The sequence below is a fragment of the Geospiza fortis genome, unplaced genomic scaffold (genome assembly GCF_000277835.1).
Source record: "Geospiza fortis unplaced genomic scaffold, GeoFor_1.0 scaffold112, whole genome shotgun sequence".
NCBI classification, from domain to species: domain Eukaryota; kingdom Metazoa; phylum Chordata; class Aves; order Passeriformes; family Thraupidae; genus Geospiza; species Geospiza fortis.
Genome location: NW_005054298.1, coordinates 15,830,409 through 15,852,188, shown reverse-complemented (window position 1 = coordinate 15,852,188; position 21,780 = coordinate 15,830,409). Strand labels below are relative to the sequence as shown.

The 21,780-nt window shown below is 38.1% G+C and overlaps 2 long non-coding RNA genes across 2 annotated transcripts in view; one reads left to right on the top strand and one right to left on the bottom strand.

Moving 5' to 3' along the window:
- The window catches only part of LOC115947781, a 4,971-nt gene extending 3,057 nt beyond the window's left edge, over nucleotides 1-1,914 (top strand). Inside the window, exon 3 of the long non-coding RNA XR_004081638.1 lies at nucleotides 1,863-1,914. This is a non-coding gene — a long non-coding RNA (uncharacterized LOC115947781). The remainder of the gene's footprint in view (nucleotides 1-1,862) is intronic.
- Nucleotides 1,915-13,057: 11,143 nt separating this feature from the next.
- Nucleotides 13,058-21,780, bottom strand: part of LOC115948151 — a 127,176-nt gene continuing 118,453 nt past the window's right edge. Inside the window, exon 3 of the long non-coding RNA XR_004082005.1 lies at nucleotides 13,058-13,093. This is a non-coding gene — a long non-coding RNA (uncharacterized LOC115948151). The remainder of the gene's footprint in view (nucleotides 13,094-21,780) is intronic.

Here is a 21,780-nt window from a genome sequence, read left to right as displayed (position 1 = left end):
TGGGGGGGCAGCAGGGGGCTGGTAGAAGCAATGCAGGGAGAAAATAGAAGCTGTATAAAATACTCAGTGTGAAAGTGAGGCAGGATTGAGGGTAAGGGTGAGGTCAGAGCCAAGGCTGGAAACTGAATCAATCTGACCAAGGTTGGTTTGGTTAGATTAGGTAAAAGCATGATTTTCTCCCTGGTGTATCAGAGCCTTTGCTGTGGCTACAAATTCATTGACAGCCAACCAAAGTAAGCTTTTCACAAAGACACAATTCTTTGCATAGCTCCTGATCTCCAAACTTTTGAGGATTAAATAAAATAGAGATGGAATTAAAAAGAAAATCAGTAAACCTGTGACCTCACTAAATGTTTTGCCCATTGTGACTAACTGAAGTGCCTGACTGAATAATAGGGAGAAATTAGGAAGGCAGTGATAGATGTAACCTGGCTTGTGAATTAATCTGGAAGCAAAACAAAACAGTATTTTAATGCACTGAAAAGTGTACAAGACACCAGTCTCACTAGGCTTTAGGCTGCTTTAAGAATGTAGACAATCCTTTAATTGGTCTGTTTCAGATTTCCTCTCGTTTACACTTCTTCCCCCGTTGCTGTCCGCCGCCGAGCTTGCGGAGGCAGCAGCGTGCGAGAGACTCCAAGGAGTCCAGCTCCTCTTGCCAGCAAACACTGCCTTCAGCAAGCTGCTGATTTTAGTGCTCCACCTACAATTTCATTCCCTTTGTCCATGCTCCAATGCTGGATTTCTATTGTACCAGCTACTACTACACCCCCTTTAGTGATGAATCTCAGTAATCAGGGCCAGCACTTGGTACTGGTGTAGCTGCATGCCCTCAGTCTTGGGGCATCCTGTATCCCAGGTGTCCTTCATCTGGCAGGAAGAGAGCAGAGAGCCTGTTGGGGACTGCAGCCCATGGCCACTTCCCCACATGTCACAAACACTCACTCCCCAGCCACATGGGGCAGCTCTTGGGGTGGCTGTGCTGGGCAGTGTGACACTCAGAGTGGCAAGTGGCTCTGCATCCCACCACTGCCTTTCATCACGTGTTTACTGCAAATGGAAATTTTCATTAAATGTAATGATTGCATAAAAGTGTTTCCATCTCACAAATTTGGAAAAGTCACTGTAAAATCTTGTTTAAAACTAAATTAATTAACAACAATAAAAACATTGAAGAGGATGACTTTTTTTTCTTCCCAGAGGAAGCCTTAGTGTTTAGTCTAGAGTAAAGCTCTTTTTTTTGAAGCAGACTGTCTCCCTCTTTTCCCTTCTTTGCCCTCATTCCCCAAATCTCCAGCAATTGTGGCTTAACTTGGTTGTCAGAACCTAGGCTGGAGCTGTAGATTTGAACCCCCTCACACTGAGGAGGTCACTGAACCGTAGTCAGCTCACCAGTTTCTGGGTGAGTGCTTTAACCACTGCTATAAAAGATGAGCAGCAGCATCACCACCATCCATCTTTAAAAATAAAGAGTAATCCAGTTGTCCAGCCCTCGAGGAACAAAGCTCCTATGAGTCAAAGGGTTTTGCTGCATGTGAATGAGGGTTACATCTTAATGTTTAACTGGAGGCTCTGTGTGCACAGGTTAGTTCTATAGGAAATATGATTTTGGATTATTAGCCTCTCTTCATAACTCCTTAGAAGATTTGTACATCACCTCAACTCCACATACTTTCTGATAAAACTCCTTGTTTCCAGTAGTAAGAATGTACCACAAAAGGAATCTGGATCTTCAACTTGGATGCCTAAATTTTCCTCAGAAATCACATCTTTGAATGTATTATTTAGACACCAGGGCTGAATTTTAATTCTGTAATGATCCTGCCAGATGATGACTGTGGTTTCGGTGTCATCTTTTATAGACATGGGAGACAGAGATGCTCAGAACCTCCTGGAAATATGCTACTTTCCACAGCTTCATTTTTCTGCACTTCTAGTGTTCAGCATAAAATGATGGTCTGAGGTGGGTTGGCAACTGTCCCTATCAGTTATTTATGTTTTTTTTTTTAAATTTTGCATTCCATAGAGTCAAATTCAAAGATGCTGTAAGAAACTCTACAGTGATTGCTTATCTCAGGGATAAACTTGTCTCCATGTTACATGCTTATGATGTTATTGAGGGCCCTTTGGCCCCCAAATTAAATTATTAATGGAAAATTCTTTGTCATTTGTTTCTCAATGTCACATGAATGTAAAAGTATTTTTCAGTGCTGCTTCATGGAGAAGACATTCTGCTTTTGCATTTAACTTCACCTTTTCTGAAAGAGGTGCTAAGCTACTATTCCTTTCCATCTTTAACTAAATATTGTAGTTCCCTGTCTAAGATTAATCCATTGCAGCTGCTAGTAATGAAGGCTCTGCAACACCCCAAAGTCTTGCTTCTTTTTTCTTGCAAAAATCATAGGCTAATATTTGGAGGCTTGTGCAAGTCTCATGTAAGTTAACGAGTATAAATCCACTCTGGCATCATATGGTTTCTGTCTTCCATGGCTGCCTTCCAAAAGCTTGAAACTCCAACCTAATGTGTCACTTCAGTACGGACAACATACTGAACAATTTGTTAAGGGAAAAAACATCCCATTTCCTAAGCATCTTGGATGCTCTGTGTTAATCTAGTGTAGACCTCGAGCAATCACTATACTGTGGCTAGGAACTTTACTATGGAAAGAATTTTTCCAAGGGTGACTGTAAGAGCTATAGTATTTTGGGTGGGAGGTCTGTGCTCAGGAACAAGAGAAGCATTGCTTTGCTGTGGTTCAGTGGGTGAAAGCCACTGTGAAAGGTGGCTCACCACCTCATTTGTGGTGAGGAAAGCCCAGACCCATAAGGGGTGGCGTGGCATAGAGATTTTTCTGTTAATTGCATATGTTCTTTCTGCTCTCATGTTAGGGGACAGCAGAGCTATGGCCACTTGATATGGTCCATGCTGGCACTTATGCATGGAAGGGTTGAATGGATTTTTTCTCTTTACATGCCTGGGGGAAGTGAAAAGCTGGTGCAAATGATGTTTGGTCTTTTGCCAGGCTCAGATTCATAAAGACAAAGATGTGGCTGGAAGCCACTTTTATTTGCTCTCTCCACCCAAACTGTACTTTTATTGCTGAGCCTCTGGAAGGCACAATGCAGCACCTGAGTGGTTCTCTGCTCTCAGATGCCTCTCAAGGAGAAAACAAGTTGTTTGCCATTTTCTTCCCTTGTCAGATCAAGCCAATACACATACTCAATATACCTATCTTGAGAAGTTTTCTTTATTGATGACTCTCACTTTCTCTGCAAACAATATATTTTCTGCTGTACCCGTCCAGGTAAATAGGGTTCACTCTGGAAATAGAAGGAGCAGAACCATATGGGAGAGTATAAAAATGAACTGACCTGAACTACAGTTCTGAAAACACTGTAAATTGTTTCCATTCCTTGACAAAGTGTTCACACTGGGTAGGAACACCTTTGTTGCTGTGACTTGTCTTCTAATTGTCTGGCACCTTCCAGGGAATAGCTCTCTTTGTTTGCTAAATTTTGACACAGGGAGATGATTTGCCAGCTTGATCTGGTCTTTTCTGCATTGACAAGAGTTTTTCATTGCATTCCCATAGAATCCAATACATGAAAAGCTCAAAATTTGCTCAACTTTTTTTAATGTTTATACAACATCTGTTTTTAGTGGTAGTGGAGAGATGCCCCAGATTCATTGGACTCTACATATATGTTGCTGTTTTGATACAAACTGTTTCAGGGATTCATGGTGTAGAGTTTTCTGCACCAACTTATGCTTGCCCAGAGAGCTCTGAAGTGATTTAGCACCCCTTCCATGCACATGTATTTTAAGAAGTCATAAACCTACTGTATATACAATAGCTGTGTAGTACAAATATTATACATCCATATGATAAGTCTCTTCAGCACTGCTCTTTCAGAACACTGTCATTCAGGAACATAAGTACACTCAGAAAAATTCTGTTAGTATCTATTATTTACCATGAAAATTAGTGGTCCCACATAAAAAGAAGTGTGTAGAGTCCAAATATATTTGAAATTTGTTGCCCTCATCTTGTGTTTTTATTACTCTGTAGAAAAATATTTGTTTTTTACTATTTGGAATGGTAATAACAAGAATTATGTCTCCTTCACTAAGCAAGCTTTTTTAATATAAATAGGATTTGTATATGCTAATTAATAATGCATTGTATCTACACTGACTACTGGATACAGTAACTCTTAAAAGGAAAGCATGCACATGGGCTGGTCGCTTCAAATCCAAGCTTGTCAGGTATTCTCTGTGCACCAGGGTAATGCTGCCTTTTGAAGAACACGTCTTCATTATGCAGTTCAAGATGTCCAACACCCAGGCCTGATACTCTGCTTCTGACCTTGTAAAAACCATTTGCTGTTCTGAAAGCAGGAACACCTTATGATAAAACCATATTAGGTGATAATGACATTTTGCCAGATTGTGCTGAGAATTGCTCTGAGAGGGAGGAAGACGTTTCCATTGATTGTTCATCAATCTTCAGATTGTCTTCAAATGATAAACAGCTCAGGATTTCAGCCCTGCATATCCATGGTGTGAACATACCCCAAAACCATGGGAGAGTGGGGGGATGTGGCAAGGCAGAAGGGGTGAGCCCCAGCCCTACAGACCCACACAGAGCAGGGCAGGCAGAAGATAAAGGGCAGCATTCAGCTTTGTGTCCTGAGGAGCAGCATTGTCAGTGTTTGGCTCTGCGGAGCCATTTGCGCTGGTTTCCAGCGCAGGAAGAGGAGGTTGATAGTGATACTATTTACAATTCATTATGACAAGATTGCAGAAGATTGTTGAAGACAGGAACCACTGACCTCCCATTTCTCTTTCATCTGTAGGAGTACATTCATAAATGATAGCCCACTTTAAGGACACTGGAGTGGAGAATTATACTGGGCTGCTTCTTCTACAATCTTCTTTACCTTTTGGGTTAGCAACATCACTAATTGGCACTTGACAGCACTTCCAGATACTCCTTGTGAATCTCATAGTGTGACTGATGGTTGATTACATAAAGAGAAGAATTGTCTGTTCCATTTTAGTCTGTCAAAAACTAGATGCTGCATAGCATGTACCACATCTGGCAATTGATAGCACCATGTTTGTTAAGGTTATCTGATTGGAAGAGCTGCAAGCAATGAATAAGGCAGCAAAGCTGCATGTGATAACCTCCCCACAGGGAAACTACATGGCCTGACAGTTAGCTTCATGCTTGCCATTTCAGAATTCTGCATTTTTAAAGTGCAATAGGGAGCTAAAGAAATGCTCCCTCTTTTCTGAATGCGCTTGCAGAAAAAGGCAGCCTTTAATGTGCTTAACAGATTCTTTTTTTATACTGCTGAATTTTTCAAAACAATTTTTCACATCCTAAAACAGTAGGAATTATTTTGATGCCTGAAAGCATTTGAGGCACTAATTCATTTTGCAGTAGAACTGCTGCAACTTTTCTCTTGATGATCAAAGAAGAATAATTGAAGTTTCATACCCTTTGTTATTACATTTCTAAACCATAGCTCTTTCTATATATTTTATAAACCAATCTTTTCAAATGCTTGTTCAATATAGGAGAGTTAGTAACCCTACTTTTCTAGTTTTCTCAAGATATGTAGGCTGGTATATACAAAGAAGAAATTGCTATCAGCCCTAATGAATAAAAACTGTTTCAGTGTGCTTAGTAATGTGCACCTTCTTTGGCTCATTTTACGTGGTTTCCTCTGGTGTGGACATCATGCTAGCTAACAGCATCTTCAACAGAAAACAAAAAGCTGTACTAGTGCATGCAGTGGACTGGATAGCTCTGACCTGCCATTGAGTGATGGATGTTCTCACAGCAGCTGGGGAAAACAGCATAACAGAGAGAAATATTAGTGTTGCATTGCATATTTTTGGGCAATATTGGCTTTGAACCTCAAATGCCCTAACACTTGCATGAATTTCAGCACCAGGTCTCTATGAGTGCATTACATAAATCTGAATTCTGGGCAGCGCAATGCAGACTTGCAAACCCCTTCTTCTCTGAACTCTATTATTTATAAGATTAAAACCCCTGAGGTTTCAAATGGCAGGTTTATTGTCAAGTACAATGTACTTTTCATTCTGAATGGACAAAAGCCTTTGGGCTTACCTGAGTCTGTCTGGCTGTCCTCAGTTACTGCTGTCGGTATTAGTGGAGGGCAGTCTTTTCTCCAGGGGTGTGAGACAGGCATCCCGTAGGGCCCTCCTCCCAGACCACTGACACATGTAGGAGAACTCTTCCTTTGCAAGCACTGGGTGCATGGCCTCCATCCAGAGCTGCCTCAGATTTAGGAGCACTCAGAAAATGTAGAAAACAGATGCCCACTTGGTTCAGGTTCTAAATTTCTTCACACTACACTCAAAACCAGATGTCAAACCTCAGAGATGTGTTCATTCTTAACAGCCGTCCAATGAATATGGCATGGGATGGCCACAAAGTATTTGCTTTGTGGTTTTCTATTGTTTGATATTCAAAGGATGTGGTGAGTCTTTAGTGTCATAAATAGAAAGAGAATATAAAAGGTGGATTTCAGAAAGACTTTTAAAATCTTGCTGGTGCAGATCTCACAGCTCCTCATGCAAGTAGAGTTCCAGATTTCCTAGCAAAATAAACATTTAGACTGGGGTCAGGTATAATCAGAAGTTAAGATTTTATAACTTTTTAAATAAAGAAGGCACCAGAGGCTCCTAGGATGGCCATTAATAATCATATTATGAGGCATTTCATCTGGGGCATTTTAAAGAACTATAGTTGGTTTTCCAAAGTGTCAAATGTCTTTCAGATGTGCTGGTGTTAATGAAACAAATTCATCAATCTTTAGGGTGGAAGGTTTTTACAGCTGCTTGCCATTGCTACATATGCACATAAAAATCCCCTCTCTTCTTCTCAAATCACAGGCAAGGGAAAAAAAGAAATATTTTTTTAACTAAAAAAAGAGATATGTTAGCTTCTTTGACTTGCACTACTCCAGCAAGTGATCTCAAAAAATTGCTGACCACCCTGCTTGCCACATTGGATTTTTTATGCCAAGACTTTTAGTACTAATGAAAGTACAAAAATAGAAATCAGTTGAAGTTTTGTAAGATCTAGCTAACTCTTTGTTAGTTTTTGTAACACAGATAAGAGCTTTTGGACTTTGGACATAAGAATGAAATAAGTAAATAATGGTTAATATAAGAAAGGGCATACAGTTCTTGTTTAATGGATTAATAAGAGCAGTTAACCTTGTAGTGCATTAACATTTTAGAACTGAAATGTTTGTAAGCGAGTTAGTTTTACATGAAGTGTCCTTGTAAAGGTCAAAGTCAAACTGTATTTTAAAAGAAACTTTAAGCTCAAAAGTTTGTATTTGCTGACATTGTCTGTCCAGTAACACTAGGAATGGTCTAAATTTAATACTAGAAAAAATAAGTGTGGTATGAGATACATAGTTGATCAATACAATTTGCAAGTGCTTATCTAAATTGTACTGTGTAGTACTTCCAGAAATTTATTCCAGAATTAGGGGAGGAATTATAATCTAATTTTTCATTTTGTGCTTCCAAGTCACAGGTATTTTGAGCCAGGTGTATGATGATTGTGCCAACAGACCACTGGAATCCCTATGTTACTTACCAGTAGCAGCAATCGTGCTGATTTTAACATTCAAGCACACAGCATGTCCTAAGTGAATTTTGGTCACTTCCATGTGCCCCCTCAGAAGGAAAAACTAATTAAAAGAACCGGCTGTGTTTATTGAATAACCAAGACCTTGATATAGCTATGGCTTACAGATGCTTTGGATGGGCAGGGGGGAAACAATGCATGACCCAGATGCTGAATCTGAAGCTGTTTTGAGAATTTGTCCTCAGAAGTTTGGCTTGAAAAAAGAGTTTTTAGAGGTAATGAGCATTGATGTAATGATTTTAGAGAGTGAGTATTGCAGGGAGATAACCATGGATGTTCTTTGTTTTTATAAGCAATGGTTTGGGTTGGGTTTTTTTTTTCCTGGACTTAGGTTTCAGTGTAAGGCTTTCCTCCTCAGAAACATGGCAGGACACTTTAGGACTGCAAATAAATTTTTACATTGTCTTTCCTGTCTTTTCCATCTTCTGGTACATATTTTAATGTGTCTGTTGAGATTTTACCTTTTAAGCCTTCTGATGGTTTGGACAGTTTCTGTGGACCCTTCACAGCCGAGGAGTGTTTCAGAGGTGGCAGTGATGACTTTATGGCTCATTCATCTCCCTTGCCTCCTCTGGCTCTATGAGATCAAGCTCTTGGCTTTAATGGATGCTTCCTCACTGAGGCCCAGGAACAAAAGATTCCAGTCCTTACTTTGACTTCAATTTCTCTGACTCTTCTTCCATATCTGACTAGGAAAGAGGAGAACCCAGCAATAATTCTGGGATGAGCAGAATGTGCATAAGAATCTGTTTTTTTCCTCAAATATTTTCAGCTTTCGCTTTACTTACTTGAATTCTCCTGTTTTCTACAGAAATTGTAATAACCTGGAGGCAGAAGCTGTGCCTTCTATGGCTACAGCGGCAGCATAGAAAGCAAAGAAGGAATTAGGATGCTCTTTGTTAAGTGGGTAGCTTGCTGACATTTAGTTTCAAGTTCTTTAATCAGTGTTTCCCTCTCTTTTCCATAAGGCTAGTCCACAGTGGTCATAAGGCATTTTTTTACTATTTAAATTGTTAATTATTTTTCTATATGCTGATGATACTTGCATCTGCTGAGCAGAATGATTTAGGAGAAAAGTTTCCCTATTATGTGTCTCAAGCAATCTATGATATCCTTGCCTAGCCCTTGCCTGCCAGCACTAGAATTAGAGAGCAACCAAGAGAAGACCAAATTGTAGGATTTGTGTAGGATAAGGAGAGCACCTGGACACATTATTTCCCATTTAATTATATATGACTGATGTGATAAGAGGTGGTGTAAAAAGTGGTCTTGGCTCTTGCACAGCAAATGTTTAGATTAGTAATATTAATTACAGCAATTGTTACAGGAAATCTACAGACAAAAACGAATCCAAACTAAATCAGAGAATACAATTTTTAAAGCCAAATGCAATTTCAGGTCCCTAGTGGGTTGAGGGGCATGGGGCTGGTGGCTCTCATGCTGGGTTTTAGGCAAAGGGGACAACTGAATCCTGTAGCTATAGCAAAGATTAATTCCCTAGTATTATTTTTAGAAGGCTTGTCTAATTTTCAGCATTGGGATCTGCTTAAAAAAGGGGGCAGAAACTCCTGCCGATAGGTACAGGTTTCTCGTGTACTTTGCTACTTCCAAAGTATGAGAAGAGGAAAATTACAGATGCCTTTGAAGGGTCTCAGTGGCTGCCCCAAAAGATCAAGGAAACAGTTTGGTCCCACTGCCATCAGAATCTCCCAGCCATGGGGTCTACAGCACTTGTGGTACACTTAGCACCACAAAGGAGGGAGTCTTGGCTCTGAGCTCAGTATTATCTGTGCATTTTGAACAGAACACTCAGATATTAGGAGATAGTTCAGAAATATCAAATGAAGTTAAGATTACTGCAATGTTACATCAAATTTCTAGTTATTTCTTCAATCAGCATTTATTATATGAATACATCATAGTAAAGATTTCAGAAATATGATGAAGCTGTACATTTGGAGTAAACTAAGCACCTATGTTTATGACAAATCTGTTTAGTGAGTTCTATCTGCATGGATACTTGTCAGTCAGATGAATGTCTCTGTGTTAATTCTCTTTTTCTAATTGGGGAATGGAGGTGAGATGGCATTTATATCACGACTGCTATGTGGCTGACATATGTCTAGGTTGAAGAGGAAGCACAACACACACCTTTTGAAAATAGAGAACATACCAGTCAAAAAGTTGAGTCACATGAGGCTCTGCTTGTTCTTTTAAAGTTTAAAGAACATCAAGTGCAAAATTTTATACTGGCCTGTTGTTGTATGCAAATACATACATGGGTCTGGAATATATAAGGTATATGATTTCAGTCTTTATTTCCTGTTTTTAGCTTTAGCATTTTATTTAAAATTTCATTACATAAAGAAAATGTCTTCCACAGCAAATTAATATTAATCTGTATATAGATTAATAGAAAATGGCAAAGACACACATATTAAATGCAAAAACTAAATCAATTGTTGAATTTACAAAAAGGAGGTGCATTAATAAATTGTATCCAGCTTTTTTTCTCAGCATTGAAGGTCTAGCTGGAATCTGAGCCTTTTTGAAAATGTCCTGGTTTTGTACAACAAACCAAAACAAGCCCACTCAAGCCCATTTTTAAACTGGACTTCTATGAATAATACAGTAATTATAAAATGAAAGTGATATTTTTATCCAGTCAGCTTCCTAATTTCATTGAATTTTCTCAATTTTTAAAATGTTGCTCTGTCTTTTAAATAATGAAGCAAACAATTTCGTATATGGAAGTGTTCTACAAATTTCACAAATGATATAGATATTGCCACATAAATTTCAAGCCTTTGCTTTGGTAGAAATTAACTGGTAGCAGGAGAAATTGCAGCAGGTTGTCAATGCCTGCTAAGGATAAGAACAGCTTTATAACTGCACATTTTCTTCTATCCAGATAAAGATGGCTTTGAATTATCCATTTTTCCAGGATGCTGTATATTTAAAAAGTATAGGAATTAAAACATGAAAACATTCTGCCTTTTGAAGCAAATTAGCAGTAAAAATGAAGTAGAAAAACATTTCCCTTTTCCTGACTAGCTTGCAACTAATGTGGGTTTCTTGAAGTTGTAGATGCCCGCAGCAAACAATAAATATATTGGAAAAAGGAAGGGAAAAATGAAAGAGCAAGCTGGCCACACGAAGCAGCTGATGTAAAGATGGAGAGACATAGCCATAGAAACTAGTCACATAAATAGTCATGAAATGAAAAGTTTCAGATTTGTATTGAAGTAAAAAAAAACTACTTAGAGAAAGGCCAACAGGCCAGACTAAATAATCCTCGACTTAACGTCCAATTCTGAATCACATATTAGCTGCAGAGATTTTAATGTAAATATGCCATTACACTGTCATTACAGTGATCAGGCTGCATGGCTCACAGGTCACATCTCAGCCACTGTTAATTTTGCAGGCAAAAGCTTTTTTTCTCTTGAAATGTTAATAACTTTCTATTAGTTAATGTAGCGTGACTAAAATTCAGATTAGATATAATTCATTTTAATATCTGTGACTGGCTATCCCGATCATTTAGCAATGGTTTCCAGCTGAATACAAGATGCTAAATTGGACTCATTTGCATAGCCCTGTTAAAGCAATGCCATTCTCTAAATGTAGGCATCTTCAAATTAATTTAAAAGATTTTTTTTTTCTGGTTTTGCTACCAGGATAAAATCTTTTGCTAACAGCTAATTGAAGTTACTATGAGCCTAAGACACATCCTTTTTCCTTCTTTTCTTAGGAACAAATGACTAGTTAAGATCATTAACCAGTAGAGGGGAAAAATCCACAGTGCTTTTGAGTGCTAAAATGGCCTAATTTGGAGCTGCAGACGGACCAACCACCACTATTTGCCAGCATTGAAATAAATACCCTTTCTTACTCCTGAGCATACTTAGCTACATTGCTGTATGTCAAAAGTTAGCACCAGACTGGCTTTGAAATGGTCACCAAATCCATCTGGTTTATTTAAAGATCTGCTACAAAACAGATATTCATTTCAGGTACAGTTGAGCCAAACTAGGCAGATCTCACCGGTGTTCCTAACTTAAGAGTTCAGCACACTGGAAAATGTGGGTCCTTATTAATCACTGATATTCTTCCCTGAATATGCACATATCATTTAATGGTAATGGGAGATACATTCACTGCACAAGGAGAGAATGGCCCTCCAACTTATCAAACCCTACCTTTTAACTCATTTCAACAAACTCTTGTTTGAGTTTTTTCTGGGACAATGGTCTGATGTAATCTTGAAAAAGTATGATCACAACTCTTTCTTTTAAATTACATGCAAATAAATAATGAGTCTATCACTTATATTGTATTAGTCAGTATGAATCACAGATTTGGCATACAATATATATCCCTACATCCAGCTGTGAGTAATGCCTCTTGAATACTGATTAGACACACTCACATATACAAGGGCATAAACCAAGTCTGATTTTTTGTAGTATTTGGGTTACCTCAGCACCCAAAAGCTCTCATGACCAAGGCAGGAGCCCCATCATTCCAGTGGGTGCACAAACACAGGCAGTCCCACCCTGAGGAGAACCAAGACAACTTGAAAACTTTCTCCTCATTTACATGCATGTAGCCAAGAACAAGGTCAGAAACAAATAGAATAATGAAAATGTCATGGACTGACACCGCATCAGCTTATGGAACTGTAAAATTCTACATGCTTCTTGGTGAAGGAATTTACAAATCTTTAATTTAAAATACTGGAGGAATGTAGAATAATAGTTGAGTGAAAATAGTGGTTAAATAGTGGTCCTTTACTGCCACTAAGATCCTAAGATTATGTAGCTCTGTGGAATTGTCACCTACCAATTTGCCAAAAATCTTTTACAGCTCAAAAAATAATTACGTGAAATATGTGAATAATGTGTAAAAATAATGAAGTAAATATTTTAGATAAGACATTCATTGACTTGTAGGGCAGAACATTATTGCTCTTGTTTTCCTATTGTTGTTAAAAACACAATGGCTATTTATTTAAGAATGTAGATAAAAATTACGAAAAATCATGATCTCTCTCAGTTTTGGAGCTTGATGGCTCTGGGAGAAAAGGCCTCACCTGAGTACCAGATATATGACAATTGTATTTATAGTAGGGAACTGATATGTGATACTGTCAAATCTGTTGATTTGTTAATATTTATAAACATGTTTATATATTTGTAATATCTCTTTACCTTTCTTTCAGCAGCAGGCTTGTTCAGACAACGTAAAGGTGATTTTCTCTGTCATCTCCTCTGCTTTCATTTAGGAGCTGCTGTGTGTTCTGGAATGCTTTTGTTTCTCAAGTTGTAAATGACCACCCTTGTTTTCACTGGGAATCTTCTCCAGTCTCCAGCTCAGTTTCTTTCTGTTATCTGGTCAAAATCAGACAGTTTTTTGTTTGTTTGCTTTTTAGGAAGAACATTTATAGTCATGGATCGAATATAAACAATCATAAATTGGCTTCTGCTGGAGTAAATATTAAGTTTTATGTAAATGATGAGTAATATTGCAACAGCAGAAGTAAGGAATCATAAATGAACATATTTTGGTACTCATTTCAGAGGCAAGGTAAGGTAAAACTGAGATCTGAATATCCCAAACTTTGAGAAAGTTTAAACTTTGTTGATAGGATTCAAGTGATTATTGGTACTTGACAAGCCTGGCCTTTTGAGAATAGTTAGTTTTTGAATTGGAAATATTGTTTTCAGATGTCTTCCTTACTTAATTCTTCCATAAACCTTGTTTCTATTGTTATAACTTTGAGAAAAGTAAGGTGTTGCAAGCAGAAATGAAGAAACTCACTATCAAATCTATGAAAATAGGTAAACCAAAAGCAACAATATTCCTTTCTGAACCTGTTGGGCAGCCAGAAATAGCACAGATACCACACCTATTAGCTGTACTTCTCCAGCTTGAGGTTTTCCAGGATTGTGCTGGTTCTGGTCTGTCTCTCTGTGTGTCCAGAAATGTGGCAGCTGGGATTACTGCTAAGAGAGCCCAGATGAGCCTCATGTTGGATGGGGAGAAGAAGGCCACTTCTAAATATTTTAATTACTTCACTTTGGCTGGGAGTAAAAGGCTTACAAATGGCATTTCTTATCAGCAACTACAGCCTCAAAGCATGTCAATCTGTTTTACCTTGTCAGTGAGCGAAAGGGCTTATGCACAACCCAATTTTACATTGACTAAGTCCATTGTTCTGTTCCAGTGTTGCCATTTCTATTTTTCTCTGAGGTTATACAATTTCAAAATTATTTTGTATATATTTGATCTCTTCTATTTTCCATAGACCAGCCAGGTGATTTGTCAGCAATTCACTAGGAAGAAGGAAGGTAACAGTAACTGCTCTCTGGGGTGGGCTGTGATAAGAAGCAAGGGTTGGATTAAATTCTGCAGTGATTGACCCCAGAAAGTTCAGCCTCTTGCTTCAAGACCATTTCTTTTACACAGTCAAAAAGACACCACCCTTTCAAATCAGCAGAAAAATGAAGAGCTTTTAGTTGTGTTTGTGTACTCATGGCAGGTATTTCCATATAGGAAACACTTTGGGGCACAGGCATCTTGGTTAGTTCATTGGTTTTCATAATCAGGATGGTGAAACAAAACTATTCAAATTAGCCAGTCAATCAGAATCATCTTTATATAGCTCAAATAGCTCCAAATATTTGGAGACAACTTTTTTCAGTCACTTCTCTTCAAAATAACATGTAAGGCAACCATGACTAGTTTATGGATATTTTGTTAGTAGGAGAGACTAAATTCAGCAGATAAATTATTCATTACAAATTATTTCCCCAGGACTCAATTCAGAATGCTATTATATTTCAAAATTCTGGACTGTATTTATATCTTTCTTTGGCTGATCACGAGACAGACACATAACAAAGCACTGAGCGTAAGCACGTTTCCCAGAGCTTTGCCTGTGTAAGTCCAGTGGTTAGCAGCTGTTCTTTCATGTTGTTTCCAGCCAACCTGATACAACTTACTTTTCCTCAAAAAGGTGGCTTCTTTCATAATGCATAAGGCATAAAGACTTTTGTGGCTCTCTTCTGGACTCAAGAGGGAGATTATTCCAGCTGCCTATATTTAAAGTCTGTGCTCAAGTGCAGAGGTCAGAAAATTCTCCAGCCAAGAGCTAATACAGCTTGTTGTGCCTTCTGAGATTTCTGGTTTAGGAATACACTTCTTGCAATGTGACTGTGTGGCCACAGAAAGAAATAGGCCTATTCTACCACATTTGAAACATAGCATCCTTTGTCTAGCTCCTAAATTGTAACAAGAATATATAGTTAAGTGCTCAGCTTGTCCTTTTTTCTAGATATATATCCTGTAGGGCATTGAACTGAAGTTACTTGTGTCTCAGATCAAAGTCATTTCACTTAGAAATTCAGGTTGAGCTTGAAGGCACAGTCTCTTAAGTGAAGGTCAATGGTTTCTCCATTATAGCACCCAACCTCAAATTATTTTTGCAATTAGTAATATTTATATCTGTTTTTATAGTGTAAAAGAATAAAGAAAGGATAGTCAGCATTTTCAAGAAATACAAGTTAAAGGTGTCCTATCATTTAAAATGATATATCATGTTAGAGAGGAAACTTAAAAGCTGGCATATGCAATCTAAAATTAAATACAGATTTTGAATTTCAGGCTGCAAAGCTAAAAAGATCAAAGGAAACTCTTTACAGTTCTTCAGAATTTGGTATTATACTTCCCAGGAGGTCATTTACTCCCATAATTTAGTCTGACTTATTTTGGCTTGAGTTCCATTAAAAGTATGTAGGAAAGAGAGGGTCTCTTTTTACTTTAATTTTTAACTGCAACCTGTCAGTTAAAGGAGAAAAAAAAAGAGAGAGAGAAAAAAGAGTGTCTGGAAGAGGATGATCTACAGAAGTACTAATAGCTTTCAAATCTTTTGACTTTTTGAGCCTCATATGGCTAGAAACTTATCTGGAAAGATTGTATTTTAACCCTTTTGACTGTTCTTGGACATAATGTGTGCTTTTATTGAAAGGGAACTTATTCACTGCCCTTGAACATATTCTGTCATTTCCACAATAACATCTCCCTTGACAGCAATGCCTTGACTTGTTGGACAAAATAATAGAAGGACCCAAAGTTTAAGGTTCCTAAAGGCAAACATCAAAAGAACACCTTTGTTAAGTCAGACAGGTATCCAGAAGTTTACCTACTGTCTGGAGAAACCCAAAAATGAGCAGGATACCTGCTGGGATGTGAAGGCAGTGCTGATAGGGCTGAACAGACTAAAACAGAGTTTCACTTCACTGCATTTTGGGAGCAAGAAAAGCAAGAGTAGTTTGGAAAAGATGAGAAAAATTTGAAATAGCTTTTGCCTTTTAGAAAAGATGTGATATAGTCCTGAGGTCACTATCTATTTTACCTATACCAGTTTCCACAAACAAGGCATCAAAAAATAAGATAGAAGAGACACAAGTGCTTAATCTTCTAAGAACAGATTAAGACTGCCTGGTGGAAGCAGTAGAGGGGGTAGCAAGTTTCTCTATGCTGAAATAGGAAGTCATCTTCACCCTCAGTACCACCTCTTTTTCCACTGAGGGATGTGAAGAGGCTGAATTTTCCAACAACAGCTGAATTTTCCTTCTGCAGGAGGTTGGCCTTGGCCAGGCTTAAGGCTGGGGAATGAGGCAGTGGGATCCAGACTGTGACAGGGTTTTCCCTCTGTTTGACTTTCAGGCTTTCCACTGGTCCTGCAGAGTCCCACCAGAACCACCTAATAGCTGTATGATCTTGTTACTTTGCTATATTGTAGGATGTATTTGCAGAAGGATTCATGGAGAAAATTCTGGTTTAAGATTTGTGTTCAATCAAGCTATATGTTTGTGTATATACTTTTTTTTTTTTGCTTCTCTTTTTTTGAGCACATGATTTCATTATTTTGTCATCTTATACTGCAGCAGCTATTTTGTATCTGGTTCAGAGGGATTCACTCATTGGTTGGTGACTCTTTTATTCACCCCTTCTCTCCTTGTTGGTTTTCATTTACCTTCTAAATTGTTACAACTAGAAGTTTTTGAGTCCTTTTTTTCCCCCATCTCTTAAATGCATTTTGGCAAATAAAGCTACAAAAAAAAAGTCATCTTGGACCATAAAGAACATGATGGACTAGTCTTGTCTCTGGCACTTGGAAAATCCAGGGCTCTTGCTGTTCCATTAGAGTAGACTAATGACAGTCTAGTGTATACTAATAATTTCCCAGCAAGATACGTGCTTGAAAATATCTTCCCATATGATTAATACTTCTGAAAAATAGCTGTTTCCTTCTGACAGATCCAAATGGATTAGAAATGTTACAAATGCTCTTTTTTTGCAGTAAAAGGAGTAGTGGCAGCAAAGAGGTTAATTCTCCTCTTTTATTGAAGATATCTTAGAAGAGAAGTGATTAAAGGAGGGTTTTTTTGGCATAAAAGTGTTTTTCTAATCTTGTTGAAGTGCCTAAAATGTGTTTGAAGAGCCAGATAAAAGCATGGACTTCTTATTTAATGAGTTACCAGTTATATGTACCAGTGTTTATTTTGCTTCTGTCATTGAAACATATTTTCTTAAAATGGGTTTTCCTTCACCACAGTCAATAAGTAATAATGATACAAATTATTTAGAATAAATATCAGCATTAAGTACAAAAGAACAGCTCTCCCCTGAACTTTTACAACTGCACCAAGCCAGAAATAAACTCTCAATTTTAAAGAATTCTGGGGATAACTTCAGAACATTCTGACAAAATCAGAATTTGAGTTGCAATTTCTCAGCAAGTTACCTACTAGACTGAGGGTATCCAGAAAAAAATCAACCTATTCCTGCCAACTCTCGTGCCAAAATGGTTATACTGATATAACAATGCCAGAAATCTGATTCCCAGTCTCCTTTCCTTTCCCTTTCCCTTTCCCTTTCCCTTTCCCTTTCCCTTTCCCTTTCCCTTTCCCATTCCCATTCCCATTCCCTTTCCCTTTCCCATTCCCATTCCCATTCCCATTCCCATTCCCATTTCCCCTCCTTTCCTTTCCCTTTCCTTTCCTTCTCTCCCCTCTTCTCTTTAATGAGGGGTAAATTATTTTCTTTATTTAGATATCAAATAGTCGAGCCTGGTAGAAAATTATTTACATTAAAAGAGCCATCACTTAATTTAAGTCACAGATGATAGAATTCCCCTGCCTTCCACACTAGAAGGAAGAAAAAACCTCACTGTAGTCCAGGAAATGTCTAGCTAAAAAGACTAGCATTGTCCCATACTGCAAATGTTCTCTGCTGGTATTAGATCATTCAGTGGAAAATTAGGTGCAAACCTAGGTTGTTTATTGAACTTAAGGCACACATGTGTAAAGACAGCTCTCTGTTCTTACAAAGGTATCGACTGCTTCTATCATCATAGGACTTCCCACTATGCTTTACCACTGGGGAAGGAAGAGATCCAAAGCAGAGAAAGAAAAGCTGTCTGAGCACATGCAGAACTTCCCTGAACAGCAGTGGCTTTTTGTGCTTCTACCATGTATTAGAAAAACTATTATGACTAAAAAAATCATCTAAAGGCAGAGCTGATATAAGCAAAATGAGTCTTACCTGTGACCTCCGAGGACCCAGCTCTCCACTAAGCAGCATCATTCCCTTGAACCCTATGTCTGCAAAGTCCTGCCTACATCAGGGCATCTAAACCTTCATGGAGCACACAATAGATTGATGGATTAAAATGGCCATGAGGAAACTTCACTGCACCATGGAATCTGGTGGACTTGAAAATAAATTAGTCAGCGTGGCATGTTAGGAAAAGTTCTAATTGTACATAGTTCCCAGAGAAGTAGTTAGGCCTTACATTAAATCTGTTCCTCTCAGTGATTGAGATTCTTCTCCATGTTAAATATTTCTTTTTTACTATTCCTCTGTCCTCTTCATCTAAACCTGTCTGCCCTCTCTTTCCCCAGAAATTGCAAGAATTGGAAGGCGCAGCGGTCCAGCTTCAGTATCCATTGAGATCAAACCTAAAGAAATGGACCCATCTCTATTCAAAATGAATTTCCTTTATACAAAAACCACAAAGGAAACTGAAGCTACATTTCTAAATACTGAAAAGCAAAGAATAAAAGGTGACTTTTCCCTTAAAGTGTTCTATGTCAACGTCATTTAGTGCTTTGGCAAATCCCAGGATATTCTAGGAGGACTAGTTTAGGCTAGCAAGCCATGCATGTACCTTTTCATTAGCCTCTTATTTTCAAACAGAGGCCTGCAGAAATTCCAGTGCTCTGAACCCTCACAGGGGGATGGAGCAAACAGAAAAGATCTTGTTAAAACTGTCCTTCTCCAAAGACTACCTTTTTTTCTTTTTTTTTTTTTTTTTGCTTCTTTTTAAGTACTCTTCTGTGGGGAAAGTGAAATTAAGTTTAGCTGAATATTGTCCACACCATGCCAGCTTCCAGTACTTTTCAGTGCTGGGCAATGGCACCAGGCAGTCGTGGCATTGCCTCCTATTTGTCTCTGGTAGGGTGCATGGAATTCTGCTGAAATGCCAGATGAAATGACCTATGTGCATGGACAGATTTTGTGAGATCAGACTCTGTATGTGCTAAGGCTTCTTCTCTTCCTGTGTAAACCCATGATTAACTATCATTGCTATCCAGTTACACAGACACAGTGCTTACACAAGGACAGTGCTTAGCTCTGGCATGCTGCTTTCTGTCAGTTGTGCCTCAGTGTGGAATCTTTTACTCAGCTTAGGAGCACCTGGAATATAACTCTGTCATCCTTAGCAATTCCTCTCTGCTTTGCACTATTGGCTTTCTTTTGAAGCATCTCTGATAATTGACCTTTTTCCTCTCTTTTTTAGTTTTTAAATCCTTATTAAAACAGTCTTTATAATCCTTCATTTTCTGCCTTACAAACAGTGCTTTTTTGTTTTGTTATTTTCTTCTGTATTTTTTCCTTTTAAACTTTTGCTTACCTCTGGGTAAGCTAATAGATCTCTAGCTTATGGGCTTTCTCTTCACAACATTGGATCCCCTTCTTTGCTCTTCAAATTTCTACCAAAAACTGTTTAAATATGTTTAAAAAATATTTGGTTGTATTTGGAACTCCTTGTGGATGACTTCATGCAGAAATTACAGGCAAATAATGGTGATATTGAGATTGCAACATTATGCAATATATATACATAATTCAAGCCAATCAATAAGGGTTAATGAAAGCTGGATCTCATCAGAATAACTTGATATCTTTTGATGAAAACCTTAGGATGCTATACATATATAGGGAGAAATTATATTTTTTATGTGCAGTGTTCTGGTTTGATTTCACCCAACAGTTTATTACAAAATGTGAATATTACAAAATCAATGTACAGTATTTATTAAATTGGTTGAACATGATGCTGGTTTTCAAAATGTAGTTGGAAATGCTGGATCATCCACTGAGTACAAACACTTCCAGTGTGTTATGCTACTGTATTTGATCTCTTAATTCATGACATGGGAGAAAAGAGTCACAATAAGGTCTAGAAAACACTGAGGCTGTAAATAGAGCATATAAATAAGAGATGAAGGAATCATGAAAACTGTTATGGGGTACTTTGGTTGCAATTAAGTTGGGCACAATCAAACTATGCATTTCAATGAATGTAAGACCATATACTGAGGAAAAACTAAGTGGGGGGATGGGGGGCACTTAAAGGTGATTGAACTTATCATGGAAAACAATTATACTGAAAGGACAGGCAGTGAAGAATGGTTTTGTGTAAAATTTCAGTGTGACCATGAAGCCAAAAGATCCTTCCTTAACCTGGTGAGAAAAGAAAAAAGAACTATAAGTAGGAATGTCTCCTGAAATACTGTGTGTTATTCCAGAAACCATACTTGCAGAGATGTAGAATAATAACAGAGGAGTCTGAGAAGAGGCAGGAATCTCCTTAAAGGCCAAATAATCTGCTGTCTGTCGAGAAACCTGGAAATCACTGCCTGTCAATTTGTCAACCTAAAATTTAAGGGCTGATTTATTTGCAGTCTATAAGCATGTATACAAAAAGAGAAATGTGATAATATGTGCCTCTTCATTCCAGTTAATTAAAACCAACAATATTTAGTGAATCCAAAGGACCTCATAAGGTCTTGATTGAAAAAATGTATATATTTTTCCTGTTGAGGATGTTTAATCATTAGAACAATTTATGCAAAACAGTGGTCATTTTTCCATCACTGACTATGTAGACATTAGAGCTGGCTGTTTTCTTCTGAGAGAAAGGAAAGACTGAGCAAAACTGTATTTGAAGAACTCCTGTGGTATACAGGAGGTCAGACAAGATGTTTAGATGTTCCCTTCTGTTTACGCAGTCTATGAATCTAAGCAGGTACTAGCTCAGAGAATTTATCATCTTGTCTTCTATGGGATTACTCATATGCCTTGAGTTGAACAGGTGTTTAAGTGCTTTGCTGGACCAGGGCCAAACAGAGCTGGTATTGTGCCATTTCTGTGCCCCTTCTGCAGCTGTGGCAGAACAGAACTTGAGGCCGGTGTGGTACCAGCGGTCACGCTGCTCCAAGTAATTGGCTTACAAAATGGTGCAGATTAAATGCTGCAACCAGGACTAATTTTGGAAAGAAGGGAACACTGGACTGCATGTGGAACTCCTGATACATAAAAATTACAGCTGTGTGGCTCAAGTGATGCATGGAAGGGGTTTTTGGAGTCCTATCACAATATTAGTCTGGGATATTGTTATAAATATATCAGTTTTTCAGGGTACATGCCACTCCAAGGTTAGAGTTATCTCCAAATAAATTGTATACACAGTGGAAGATTATTCTAATCACTTTCTTAACTGCTGTAGCTGCTCTAATATTACATAGTTGTGTAAGCAAGCTCATAGGGATCTACGTTTGTGATTGTGGCTTTATTTTGTTTGTTAGCTTCCTCAATGCCTATTCTATGTAACAACTAATTTAATGACCTGAATTATGTCCAGAGATGTAGGATTATGTCTGGGCAAAGGATGCCTGAGCATTTTCCACAATTGATATGGTTTTGGTGTATAGCAGATCAAAGC